The following is a 14,175-nucleotide window of genomic DNA, read 5'->3' on the forward strand; positions in this document are numbered from 1 at the left end:
GACATCTGCACAATTTGTCCAGAGGAGCCAAAGCTAGAATGAGCATTCAAGTGACATGCTTAAGCGTCTAATGCTAGTCTATTACTAAACATGTTTTTAATGTTTCCCTCAGGATTTATTTGTCTGCAAATTTGAAAATGTCACAAACAACCCTTTTTTCATTAACAAATGAACTGTTAAGTGAACATGTTGTTGTCCAGATCCACTAACACTAGTCAGCTTGTGTTTGGTTTTCAATAACTCCCCTCATTTGATTGTAGACAGGAAGATGGACTACTCCGGCTGACATTAAATGACTGTACTGCTCTGTGGCTAATGTTAATGCAGAGTGTTGTCACCAAATGCCTTAAAAAACATACAGCAATACTAACAGTCTATATCACTCTATTCATGGGAGGTTTTTTAAACAAACACTTCTCTATTTCCGGTTCCTTACAACCACAGTTGTGTACTGCAGGTGCTTAACTACTGGAGGCTCAACGCTACCGTGGTTTTTATTGCACATTTCCCGCATGCAAATGTCAAAGCAGCTGTTCAAACAGGCTGATTTATTTACAACAGCAGCACACAATCCCTGATCCCCTCCTGCATATTTTGTCTTTTTGGTCGCTTGTCAGATCTAAAACAAAGATTTTTTTGAATTTGAAATAATCCGACAACATATGGGGGGAAGCAACAGGTGGTCCAGTGCAGGCACCAAAAAGGATGCAACAATCTGGACATCCAGGGCCATTTGAACTGGGGCGTAAATAAAGTAAACCAGAGGAGTCTGAGCCCTGGGCACAGAACTCAAACGCACTTTTGAAAATCCTATCTAATCTCGAAAGTGGTGATGAGTCTGCCTTCCTAAAGTCATGGCCACGACACACAGCACATCCTCAATGTGCCCCTCTGGAAGCGCGGTGTCAAGCCCAGTGGAGGGTTACATGGCTGTTTTGGCTCTCGATGTCACCACCTGTTCATGCAGCCGAGCGTTAAGTCAAATGAGGCTGCGAGTGAGCTGAGCGGTGAGCGAATGAGCAACATTTGACTGAAGCACCCTTCACGCTAGAATCACACCGCAGGTGAGAGGTACTCTCGACACACACTCGCTTCGTGGACACTTGTGGACAGATGTGCTTATACAGTAAATTATGATTGCTTCTTTACCAATGGAAGTGTGGTTCCCCTTCAAAGTATTTGAGAGAAGCCCTTTCCTCGTTTATTAATCATGTGTTTTTTTATCCATTTGAATTTTGTTACTCTCAACCGGAACAGCATGTGCTAAATGAGTATGATGGTGAGAAAGGACCAGGGGGTCCCCGGCCCTGATTCGTACCGACAACCTTCCTTCTGTGAAGGCTGCAGGTTTTCACTCTCACTTTACTGCTCACGTCTGAACATTTGTGTCGACTGTTTTTTTTAATCACGTGGTGCAGTGGTTAGCAGTGGTTAGCAGTGTCGTCTCACATGAAGATGTTTCAGGGTTCGAACTGGTTTCGACCGGTGCTCCTCCGTATGCATGTTCTCCCCATTGCCTGTGTCCCACGTTCCACCGTAGGTGTGGATGTGAGTGTGGATGGTTGTGTGACTCTGCATGTCAGTCCTGATTGGCTACAGCCCCCCTGTAACCCTCAATAGGAAAAGCGGTATAGAAAGTGGACGGATGGATTAATGGACACCATAAAAACATGGTCACACAGTTTAATTAAGCCTAAGACGCTCTTTCTATCTCGGTCTCTAAGAGGACGGGAGCACTAGTTGGTCACACACACACACACACAGCTATTTTACACAATGTATATTCAGAGTCCAAATACAAATGTAAATAAAATATTTTTACAAACAGAAATGGAGCCTCTTTTAAAACATCAGACAATTAACCATAGTAAAGAAAATATACTTACACGGATCAAATTCAACATTCAAGCCATAGTGTGTAGCAGAGTTAATTAAACCAGCTAACATCTAATTTTGCCAATAGGTCAGCAGACCCCCCCCCCCCATGTACTCAAGACATCAAGCTTTCAATTTAGATAATCATCATCCTGTAAAGTTGAATATAATGTATATGGGAGTCTGATAGGAGATGTCAGGAGAAAAGAGGTCACAGCCTATATGAGCTTTGCGTGTTGTGTCAAAATCCCTGAAGAAGCCAACTTGTCCGGTCAAACATTGATTTAATAAAACTGCATGCAAGCCTGGCATGCATGATTATGCACATACAAATGTTGCGTGATCAAGATGGTGATGTAGAAGTCAACCGCTCAACTTTTCCTTCGTCTGAGAAAAGCCTTTTTTTTGCCTATTTTGCTTTATACCAATACGTGTCATACAAATTACCTCATATTCAACCTGTTGTACACACACACACACACACACACACACACACACACAGAGAGTGATTGCTTTGCCACCGCCTGTCTTCACACGGTGGGCCTGGATCCAACAACCTTTCAGTTATACATTTAGTCTACATGTTGTCCACAAAGAAAAAGCATCTTTGGACAGATTTTTTGGACAGTTTTTCCACAATGAAACGTTCAACTTTTTTAAAGTTTTACCATTAGCGTAGCTGTTCGTCTAACTCCCAACCCTCATTTTAAGGGGTTTTCTAAAGGGTTTATGTACAAGACAAATGATTGAATGACTCTGAAACTGAAATATGCAGCATCTGTCCTCATATAAAGTTGTACCTCAATGACCTCATCAAAATTTATGGCCCCTTGGCCCTGCTTCTGCCTTTGAGTGACCCCATTAAATCGAGGAGTTCGAGGGTCAAGAGGTCATCCAATGTACTCATGCTGCTGGTGCAGGCTGGGATCAATGAAGAGGTACTCCCCAAACACCTATTTTCCCTTTAGCTGATTAAAAATGACACCATACCTTTTCATTATGTGCAGCTCTTCTACGAGACAGCGATTTGATTAAAAGGTGTTGGCCTATTTAATATTGTTCAGTTAATAAAATGTGGAAGCGAACCGCAGCTAGAAAAAGACAAAGAGACAAATGAAAAGCCTACAGTATGAAATGTGTTGGATACCATTTTGAAAATGACTGCTGGAATGAAAGAAAATTCCATCTCAAGGCCTCTTTTTCTCAAGTAATATGATGCAGTTTGTACGGTGAAAGTATTCAGCAGTAAACACAATGGAGAAATATTACATTCAATATGGATATGGTGCATCCGTATCATGTGTTTGAGAGAAAATGTAAGTGAAGAGTGACATATTATGGGTTAACATTAAAGCTACGAGAAGAAAATGATCGTGCTTAAAGAAAAGATTATGAATGTCATGTGCTGGCGGGTCTTTTCTGGGAGAAATGGAGCATCACGCAAGCAGTTATAGATTTCCCACTTTTGTTTGACATATAATGATAATAACCTGGTTATTGAACATGAGAAAACAAAAGAACAACAGATTGCTGCTTGACATGCGATTGATGCATGGTGAGCTGGTCTTGGGGATGAGCAGTAAAAATAAAACACAGCAATGTGCAACAAATCGACAAAGAAATCAAGAGAAGAGAGAAGAGAAGGGGAAAAGAATGACTGACATTTTTTTCTAACATTTCAAATTCAGTGAGAGGAAGAAATACTCAAAAAGACTGAGGGGGGGGAAAAAGATGGGAGTGCAGCAATGATTTTATCCTCAAACGTCAGTAGAGGGCACTGTGAGCCTTTTTGGTCAGTTAAACCCACCCCCCCAAACACAATGCTGCAAGTGGACCGGCCCACTGCCTGGCATGATGTCTGCTGGTGTAGGAGATTTAAACAAAGAGGGTTAATATCAATCAGTGTGTGTGTAAACACACTCATAACTCACTTGAGTAATGAAGCGGCAATGAGTCAGCCCTTTTGCTGTATGGGGATAATGGTGTTTGTGTGTGTGTGTGTGTGAGAGTAGGAGGACTGTAAGAGACGAGGTGAGCCTACAATAGAAGTGTAAGCATGCTTTGTGCAAATGGCCATACACAGATTTTGAAGCAGAGTTGCTGGGTCTGAGCTCTGTTCAGTACTCATACAATCCCTCAGCAAATTGAAATACAAAGTGTGTGAAGCCTAAATTAAAACTGTTCATGCTCAGACTCGGACCTTGAAAAATTTTGCGTTTGAAATCATACAGCTATGTGTGGATATCTTGACTTTAATTACAACATTTCAAAGTCAATAATGTAAAATTAAACTGGAACTGTAAATTTAAAAAAAAAACAAAAACTGTAGACATTATTATTATTTTACTTAAAAAAAATTAAAAAATACGAGAGCATATTCCCCCCTCAGGTACTTCATTTTGTGACGTCAGCCAATTAACATCCAGCATTGTGATCGACTTAACCTCGATTGGTGCGTGTTTGTTTTGACAAGGGCAAGTGTCTCTGGACAGGAATTATACATTTTCCAATGACACTGTCACATCGTAGTCATCTACAGATAGAAATCTGTGATGTCGTGGGCAACACAAAGGGGTTGTCACACACACAGCTTGGATAGTTGCCATTGCCATGGTGATTCTCGCCACACAGTTCAACCCAGCAGAAAACATGGAAGATGCAGGGGAGAGACTGTAAAAAGAAAATATCATAATTTTTATGACTCACTAATGAGTGAGACCACAGCAGCTGACGTAGAACTGGCAGGGTGGGAGAGAGTGAGTGATCACTGCACTCAATCATGTCTCCGTCCTTCCACTAACTTTAATTTCTTGGTGTATATATGTGAAACAAATCTGAGTGAACAAATGTACATTGAGCATATAAAAGTATATACAGTGTAATACAGTAATACTCTTCGAACTACATCACCTGCTTCTGCATAACACTTTGAAGACATGAGCCATATGTGATAATAAAAACAATTAAATCGTAATGACACACGACCATTAGTATGCTCCTGTAAAAGCTGTGAGTCAATCTGATTCCAATTTGCTGTGTTTTATTTATGACGTTGCTTGTTAAACCCTACACTACCCACAAGCATTAGTGAGCTTGCACCAATTGGGGACACTGTTGTTGCCATAGAAACGTTCAAGTTGGCAGCTAGACCACGATTAAGGAACACCAGCAAGCTAGTAATCACTACCAGGGCTTGGCATCGCTCCATGGTGGTTTTACCATCAGACCTTTCTTAGAGAAGAAAGTGAAGAATGTCATTAAAAAATATGAGAATTTGGTGTATGAGATAAATACTTTGTTCTGCCTGAAATATATAATTCAATTCTAGAAAAAGGGATAAGACAGTGGGTGGATTTAAACTCAGTGGAGACTCATGGGAGTTTGAATTCATCTCCTTAAAGACTTGATCCTTCCGAGGAGTAACTGAAACACATTCTTTATCTTACATATATAGTAGATTACAATAGAGCATTCATCAGTAATCCACCTCCCAGCTTGTCACAAGCAAGAACATCCTACTTAACGTTAGTCTTAACTTATAATATCAGGTAAACGGCACAAACTCTAAAGCCTACCGCATCATAAAATGGTCTCAAATGGTCAAGTCAAATTCTTCCAAGCTCTGAGCTGGCATTTGGAATGAAAAGACGGGGACAGATCAAAGATTTATACACAACACCCGAGGTGTATTTTGTAATTTACTGTGTAATCACACAAACTGATTAGGAAAATGCACATTCGACACACACATCCCCGCACATACCCCACTGTCATATCTCACTCCTGGCTCGTGTGGGCAGGTGGATCTGCTGGGCACCCTGTTCATCTCACTGTACATTCAATTACAGTCGCCCACAAATGACTTCAAGAATATGAGCCAGCATGAGCCGCCTGCCACCTCCGCATGCGAACACACTCCTCCTCCTCCTCCTCCTCCGCATGCCCCCTTCTCGCTTTCATTCCCTTCTCTTCTTTGACGATTCCACAGTCGAATGCTGGACAGTTAGCCGCCTGAGAGCAACTCGCTTTTGGTTTCCGTACTTTTTGATCTCACCAACAGAGTCGAGGTGGAAAATAAACACCCTCAATCAAGTGACCTGGTGTGCGGACACGTGCTGATAAATCCTGTTTTCTTCCACCCTGTGCTGTCTACACACATACACATACGACTACACTCGGGCGGATAACATGCACAACGCATTCACAGAAGCATGCACGCTCACATTTATAGTCGCTCAGATGAATGCATGTACACGCATTCCAAAGCAAAAAATACACACAGCCACCCTCGCAAAACGAGCTTGTACTCAGCGTGTGTTCTCTCCATCTTCCCTGCTCCTTCTGTCTCTCTCCAGGGTATGCATGATAGCAACTGATGTAGCCAGCAATTTATATCGCTGAAGGAGGCGTATGAAAAATACAGATGATATCCCGCAAAGGGGGTTTCAAGAGTGGAGGAATGGTGGATGTGAAGGGGGAGAGCGAGAGCAGGGTAAAGGGTCCTGAGAGCTGAATTTATAGTACGGCTATAGTGTCATTCAAACAGTTACACCAGAGACATTTGCAGTCCATCTGATAGTGTTTTATCGAAACTGGTTTTTCTGTGAATGAGAGACAATTCATTGTATTTTATTCCGTTAGTGTCAGAATTAACCATACTGTGAATGGTGATGGGGACAAAATAGTGGGGGGCTTTTCCTGTGTTGGCAAGCAAGTCACTCTGGCCTCCCGTGGAGAGCAGACATAAAAAGAAGATATAATGATAATTCATACTTTATTAAATTAAGCTGATTAGTTACCTTAGGTTCAGGAGCAGGATCACGCCTCAACCACATCTTTAATCACCTACCAAGCCGACAAACACATGATCAACCAATCAAACTCATTTGTCTGAGATTTCTCCACCCTCCCTTTCCCTTCCCTTAACCCATTCACCCTTCGACCTCATCCCCTCTGCTCATCGCTACCCACATCCTTTCATCCCTTTTTATTCAGTTCGGTGCATACCTCTCCCATGTCTCATTCTAGGTACTGGCTGGGAGGTCTGTAATCGGCTCGGGTGGAATGATGCCTGAGACGGAACCCCCCACACTGAGTCTTCCTCCGCGTTCTACCTGACCAGCTTTAGCAGACAATCTGTACCTAAAAACCCCTCAACATCCTTTCTTCCACCCTTTACAAACAATTCATCGATTCCATTAAAACCTTTAAATCACACATTGTTGTGGCGAGGTCTTTGCTTGTGAATGCGCGCTTACAGCAAAACGAGAGCTACAGAAAGAATGAGACAAGACTATATAGATAGACGGTCCTAGTCCAAGTAAGGATGACTTTATTGGGGCCATGCTATACAACTAATGTTAGAGCAGCTTTGTAGTGGTGGTACATTTGATGTAAGGGTAACCAGCCCCGCCTTGTCCTCTCCAACTCAATGGTTATGGTCTCAGTCAAGAAAAAAAAGCTATGTCTAGAGTCACAAGGAAATAGGAAACAAACAGCAGTCACCCAGTGGGTTTACATGTTAATTTCTAGTAGGTGGCCATTGATCTTGGTGTTACATGCCCTTCTGGTGGGTATAGTCACATTATGGCCTTCATAAATAAAACCATACAAAATACATTTAGCTACTATGTATCAGTGTATATACAGTAGAGTTGCACTGGGGTCCAGTTTTGGATTCGGATTGCCAACCAAATCACTGGGAACTCACAGCCAAAATGATGAACGTTATCCAGTGACATTTTTATTTCATTGATAACAGCCTCACTGTTTACTGTCAGCACTCTGTTGCACCAAACCAGCGTGTTTATTGCTTATAATTCAAATGGGAAATTCGTTTGTCCTTGTTTCAGCTGACAGAGCACATGGTGGCTTTTACTACGAAGTGGTCCCAGGAAACGCATGTCTTTTTTCACTACAGTTACTCAGACCAGTCAACAGTCATTTTTGGCATTAGACATTTTTTTGTGAGCGTGTCATTCTCAAGTTTTGTACAGGAAGAGGCAGCGGCGGTGAGCCATCTGATGAGAAGCTGCAGGCAGCACACTGTACACCACCAACTTCTCAACAAGGTGACCAACTTTACTGTGTCCTGCTGCAGTGTGGAAAAATAGCATGAAATCAGATTGTGGTTGCACTTATTTTTGACTGACTTCTCTTCTCAAACATCAGTTTGGACTGTACAAACATGCACCAGTTGCCATTCTGTTGTATTTCTGCCACAGTGAGACTGTCCTGTAAAAAATTTCCCCACAGGTTGTCTGTGCAAGCAGCTTACGTTCTATTGCCAGACAACCACAAGTGGTCGTAGTAATTATGACAGGAGTAAAGCGGCAGTTCAGATGAACGAATATGCAGTAGAGTGTCAAAGTAAGGGGAAGGTTTGGGTTGGCTGGATGGGTCGATAAGACACAGAACCACTGTTGGTTTCCTGTGTCGTGTCTAACAAAAAATGGGAAATCATGACAATAACTGGTGTATATTGATATCTGTTAACAACCAGTCCATAAAAACCTAAAATGTGAATTTCTTTCCATCTTCACACATAGTTTGTGGAAATAGATCCATTTCCCTGCCCTTAAAAAGATGGGTAATATTCGCTGCTGGCGCAGGTTTACTGAACGAAATTGGTCAAAATTCTTAATTGCTGATTCTGAATATGAATGCATTGCATCTAGTCGCCTTCAATTTAAAATCTTTCAGTCAACGTTGCCTTTATTGCACCATAGTAACAACATATATCATACATAATTCAGAAAATTGTATTTAGTTATCTATTTTGTAAATCTTCTACCATTCAATTCATTTTATATAACCTTTATGATATCATTCATTATGATTATTTTCATAATTTAATAAATCATCCTTTATTTTGAGATGATACATATTTTACATTTTAATACGTTTATGATTTTGGAAACCTTTCACACCACAGAAGTGCTGTATGCAACTTTCACTCTACACTAAAAAACCTCAGCCCTGTGCTGAGGCAGATCCACTCAGAGGAAAAAAATGCCGCAGTACACTCTTCATTATAATCTACTACAAAGCCATTCCATTATTTTCAATCAATACACAATTATCCTACAGGCTGGGGGAATATCTTGTTTATGTTCAATATTTTTTTTCTCTAATGGTTCCGGTTGACCTGTGGCTGAGCGGCGAAGACTGGAGGACGACAGAGAATGTGAAGGGTTGTGACTCACTCTCAAGAAGCTTGGTGGCACCACAGTGGGGAGAGGAAGTTGAAAACTTTGGGCATGAATTGGAGAGTTTTAACAAAAGGAGTTTTCATTGAGAAGTTTTTCCACCGATGTCAACAAAAAAAAATTGCAGAGTGAACATAATTCCATAATTGTCTAAGTATCAAAGCTGAATACGAATCAATACGCACATTTTGTGAAGAGCTGAGCAAGATGTTATTGGCTGTTATTGGTTATGGCAATCTTTTTTTTTATTCAGCTATAAAACCAGTTAATGTGGAGTCATTATTATGTTTTACTTACATTAAACAACACAGGCTCCTGAATGACCTGAGAGAATCAATCCAAATGACAAATATTTCCTTACCCAGCAAGGAACAAGGTCAACCTCATGGTTACAGGGGACCCTGTGTTGGATAGTTCAGTTTCATGTCTAAGTGGATCAGTGTTTCCCTTTCCCTCTGGTTAGTGCAGTGGTAAGCTATCCAATATCCCCATAAGGCTTGAGCTCTTCCAGTGGTGGCTTGCAGTAGGGGAGACAAGCCCCCTCGGGTCTTTAACATCCACCTACCCTGGTCTAAAAAAAGTCACCTCCCATTGCTTTATTGATCAGGATACTCTGGGGAGGTCAGACAGTAACATCGGATACCAGGGATCTGCTTGGGGATCGTGTCTGCCTGTCAACACTTTAAATTGCCACTGGGGCCAAACTAGGAACATTTGAGGTATTCAATATGTCAGATGCAGTCTAAGGCAGCGGGTGGGATTATCAGTGAGAGAGTGGGTAACAAAAGCAGCGCCCCATTTTGGGAGGGACACAAACAGGAATTTGTGGAGCAATTTGATTTCCATATTGATAGTTTTTGAAATGAGAAACTAGGAATGGAAATTGATTCTATGCAATTTATCAAATTGATTCCATGATAAGCTCAGCCTTGGCAGCTTTGAGAAGAAGCAGGTTTGGAAGAAAAAAAGAACCCATTTTTATATTATATTACAGCAATAGTTTTCTTACTAGTTTTAGTCATTCACAATGTTCCAACATTTCTTCTATGGAGACCTAAATGGAAAAAAGCTGTTCCCCAATCATATCATTTGACACTGGAAAAGTGACACATTGTTATAAGTGTCGCAACATTACCATTTCTCAGCTGTTAGGTGACTAAGTGGACGGTACGAGACAAAGCGAGGACAGAGTCATTGGAATGTAACCAGGAACCAAGATGACATACGGCTGACAAGAGGAAAGTTATGAAACAAGATTATATTATTATTATATAGGCAGACAAAAGGGTATGGGACAAGAATAAATGGAATTTCAGCTGACTCAGAGGAAAGCTGATAAATGCCAATGAGCCGGTGCAAAGACTTTTATTTTAATGAGACATGGACGAGGGTGAGCGGATGGAATGAGAGATCAAAGTGGCTTGGACATGAATGATTACACACCAACTCAAACATTATAACAAAATACATTTTTAAAGTGTCATTGTAGTTGTCACTGTTCAGATGTGAAATGGGGGCTAATTTTTGACCATTCATTTCTGCATATGTTTCAGATAAGAACCGGCAGGACCACAGGAGAGAAAGATTTTAGAAAAATCATAACCAGATTTGTGACAATCAATATGAATTTCTTTTGTAATACAAATTATTAGCTAATTCCATACAAAATTTAATTTTAATATGAAAAGACTTCATGAACCGAGACAGATAATAACAATTCTCAAGTAGCAGAGTAGTGTACTAGATGTCTATGTCACTCACCAAAAGATATATCACTAAAAGAGTTTTACTTGTTTACATGTTTTTGATATGAAATGCTGCCCCTCAGAAACAATATTCATTTAAGTCCCTGGTGTACTACTCTTCATAATTTCTTTCCTCACATTTTCACTCTATTCTCTTTCTGCTTTCTCATACTGCCAGGCTGATAACAAATATGTAACACTTCAGTTTCTATTTAGTATATACTTTAAACATATTTTACACAATATTTGATGCAAATATTGAATGTGTTTGGCTATGTCGGTTTGCAGATCATCATCTGATTTAAAATGTGCTGTTAGTGTCTAAGTCAGTTGTCTTCTTGGTGGCTGCAAATAAAATAACGACACAAACTGTTTGCACCTTCTGTTTGACTGTCATTTGTTATTTGAGTTAGACTGAATGGGCCAAAGTGGCTGTAGCAAAAGACTGTAGACTGAAATTCTGTATCTGGATCTTCACCAGAATTAAATCAAACTCTTGGGCCAAGGTTTCAGCCAAATCGGTTCATTATATCAGAGCAACGTTGCCAAGAGGCAGATGGAGAATTGTTTTTGTGGCTGTAATGAAATCAACAAAAGAGTGTTGGGCATTTTAAAGAAAGTGTAGCTTTAGTGGGACTGGGCTTTTGTATAAACCGTGTTATAATCATTGGTCATGGTGGCTAATCCCACTGTGGCAATTCATGCTTGTATACGTTACAATTATTGTTAAGAGGCCTCAATGCGGTCACCACATACTGTTTGATAAATGTAAGTCTCAGTGAAGAAGAGATCCTTGTGCTACGAGCAGAAAAGAAACACAGGGGGGGATTTATGTCTGCGGCTCTCTCCCTGGACCAAGAGTCCAAGCTCCTGGAGCCGTCTGTCTCTGACCCCCACAAGTCAGTGTAAGTCCTTTCATCTGAAATTATTCATGTTTCTACAAGCAGAGCTGAAGCTTTAATCAAAATGCCTGCTACCCTTCATGTTGTTGACCTCTCCCGCACACAGCTGTCACAGCGGGGAGGGCAGGTCAATCGCTTCTGCCACCACTGTTTCCTCTGAGGAGCGTTTGCACCGCATGGGATCGCCATTGAAGCAATTTAAATCAGTGTTGGCGGAGTGGACATGGCTTGCCGCTTGCCTTGATAACCCACAATGTAATGATTCATTTGTGTAGGTAATGATGCACCTTAGTTTGGGACAAACAACCTAAGTGACTGGAAAGCCCGTGAATGATGATGAGAATCTGGTCAGGGAATGAAAATGAAATGAAGAGTCGCCCTTCTTTTAACCGCAAATTGGAGAAGCACTAAAGCAGAGCTCTCAGGTCACATCTCCTTGAGAAGAGCTGCGCAATGGTCGCTGGTGAGAGGCTCCAGCCCCATGCAGCGTCATTTTGTCACTGAGCAACTGTCATTTCACTTTAATTAGTAAAACTGGATAAATTGTCGGTTGGAACAGCAGAACTATGCTATGATTATGACTTTGATTTAGAAGCGGGTTTAAACGGGGACTAATTACACAAAATCTGACATGACTGCCTTTGGCTCTGATGAATTTGTGATTGATGACCCTGGAGGTTAGAGAGGCATAGATCCTTCAACACGACTGCCGTTGACATGTTTTCTTACACAGTGTATCACTACTATGCAGTAGTTCGATAGGCTGTAGGATTTGTAGAGGTGCTAATTTAACTGAGACGGTGCTTTACCCCGTAAAGATTCTCATATCATAGGAACCTAATCAGGTCTCGGTTCCGACACAATTGGACCAAATCCCTCGTCATTTTTCTCAACATGAGGCAATATGGCCACACAGCATATTCACAGAACGGTTAGAAACTCGGCTGCACCTCTATATCAACCATTTACTTTCTCGTGGACACTCCTGATTCTGACTTGAATTGTGACTTAGACAGCTTTCACAATCTCTTCTTTTTGACTTTTTTTGCTCAGAGATCGTGGACTACATTTACATTCATGGCAGCATGTTCACAATCCCTTTGTTGCCGACCTCAGGTCTGAACGGATGCAGGTATTGGAATCACATTAAAACACACAATTATTACTTAAAAATAAAATCCATGCAGCCACATATTTGCATCATTGGGGTATAATAGTATCCCTAAAAGAATAAAATCATAACAAACAAATGAAACACAATTAAAATCACAAGCAACTTAATCAGCATGTGGCATAAACACAAAATTGCGCATGTGCGATATGTCCACGTGACAGTCGTGATATTCCGAGCTAACAACACACGCTACACATCAATCGAAAGCTCCGAGTCCACTGATTCCAATAGTGTGTTTACTATAACTCTCAGACCAGCTGTCATCGGATAAGCAGCAGAAGAAGAGAAAAAGAAATGTTTGTATCAAAAAGTGACATGTGAAAATTATATTTGGAATCACATATGCTACATGCTAAACATGAAGCTATGAAGCCATGCGGCATCCGCACAGAACGGGGAGATGCTCGGCTACACGCCAGTGTCAACCCTCTTCACCAACACGAAACACAGTTAAAACACAGAGCAACTGAGTCAGCATATCACATGAACACGACAACTTTACATGATAATATATCACCGATGTCAGACTTGATAGCTGCTGCTACCAACATGCTAACAACGCAAGCAACATATCATGCTAACCCCCAGCCTCTGCACATTCCAATGCTATCCTTCCTCTATAACTCTCAGACAAACATTCAGCCCACCAGCCGCTGACCAATGTTCGTATCAACACAGCGACATCATAATGCATGTCTTACCGTCTAAGTATTTGCAGGAAAAGTTGTGTTTTGATCCATAAATCCGATTCCGTTCGCTAGCTCGAAGACTGCTGGTCAATTCAAGATATTAATCCACCTGGACCGTCCTACGTCGACTACACAGGCGGAAGTCGCACTCTAAATGATGCCCCGTCACAGATACCAATGGTGTCCTTGGGAGGGACTTCGATGTTGTCCGTCGATTCTACTGGCTCTGACGGTTGTATAGACGTGTCAATCACGTAGATTGACCAATGCACTGCTGAGATACACGCCTTCCTACTTTACTTTGAGTCTGTTCCATTGCGTAGCACTTCAAAGATCGTTTATGGAGAGACAGATGCTCACCCGTCTTCATTAAAACGGTTCTATTAGATGTAATACACACTTACAGAGACATGTTGGGCAAATTAAATGAGTTTTTCAATGAGAAACCTCACATGGAACAGCCGGTAACTTTGCCTTGGTTCACTTTATCAGCATGAAATTTGGCACAGATTATGTTCAGATGTTGTTCTTTGGATTTCAAGATGAATGGGATTCACTAGCATTATTACATAGGACAAATTT

The 14,175-nt window shown here is 41.1% G+C and overlaps 1 long non-coding RNA gene across 6 annotated transcripts in view; it reads right to left on the minus strand.

Moving 5' to 3' along the window:
- The window catches only part of LOC118318010, a 92,243-nt gene extending 78,350 nt beyond the window's left edge, over window positions 1-13,893 (minus strand). For all 6 annotated transcript variants that reach the window (XR_004795596.2, XR_004795597.2, XR_004795592.2 and 3 more), the window contains exon 1: window positions 13,606-13,893. This is a non-coding gene — a long non-coding RNA (uncharacterized LOC118318010). The remainder of the gene's footprint in view (window positions 1-13,605) is intronic.
- Between the last annotated feature and the right edge of the window lie 282 nt (window positions 13,894-14,175).

The sequence above is a fragment of the Scophthalmus maximus genome, chromosome 13 (genome assembly GCF_022379125.1).
Source record: "Scophthalmus maximus strain ysfricsl-2021 chromosome 13, ASM2237912v1, whole genome shotgun sequence".
In the NCBI taxonomy this organism is placed as follows: Eukaryota; Metazoa; Chordata; class Actinopteri; order Pleuronectiformes; family Scophthalmidae; genus Scophthalmus; species Scophthalmus maximus.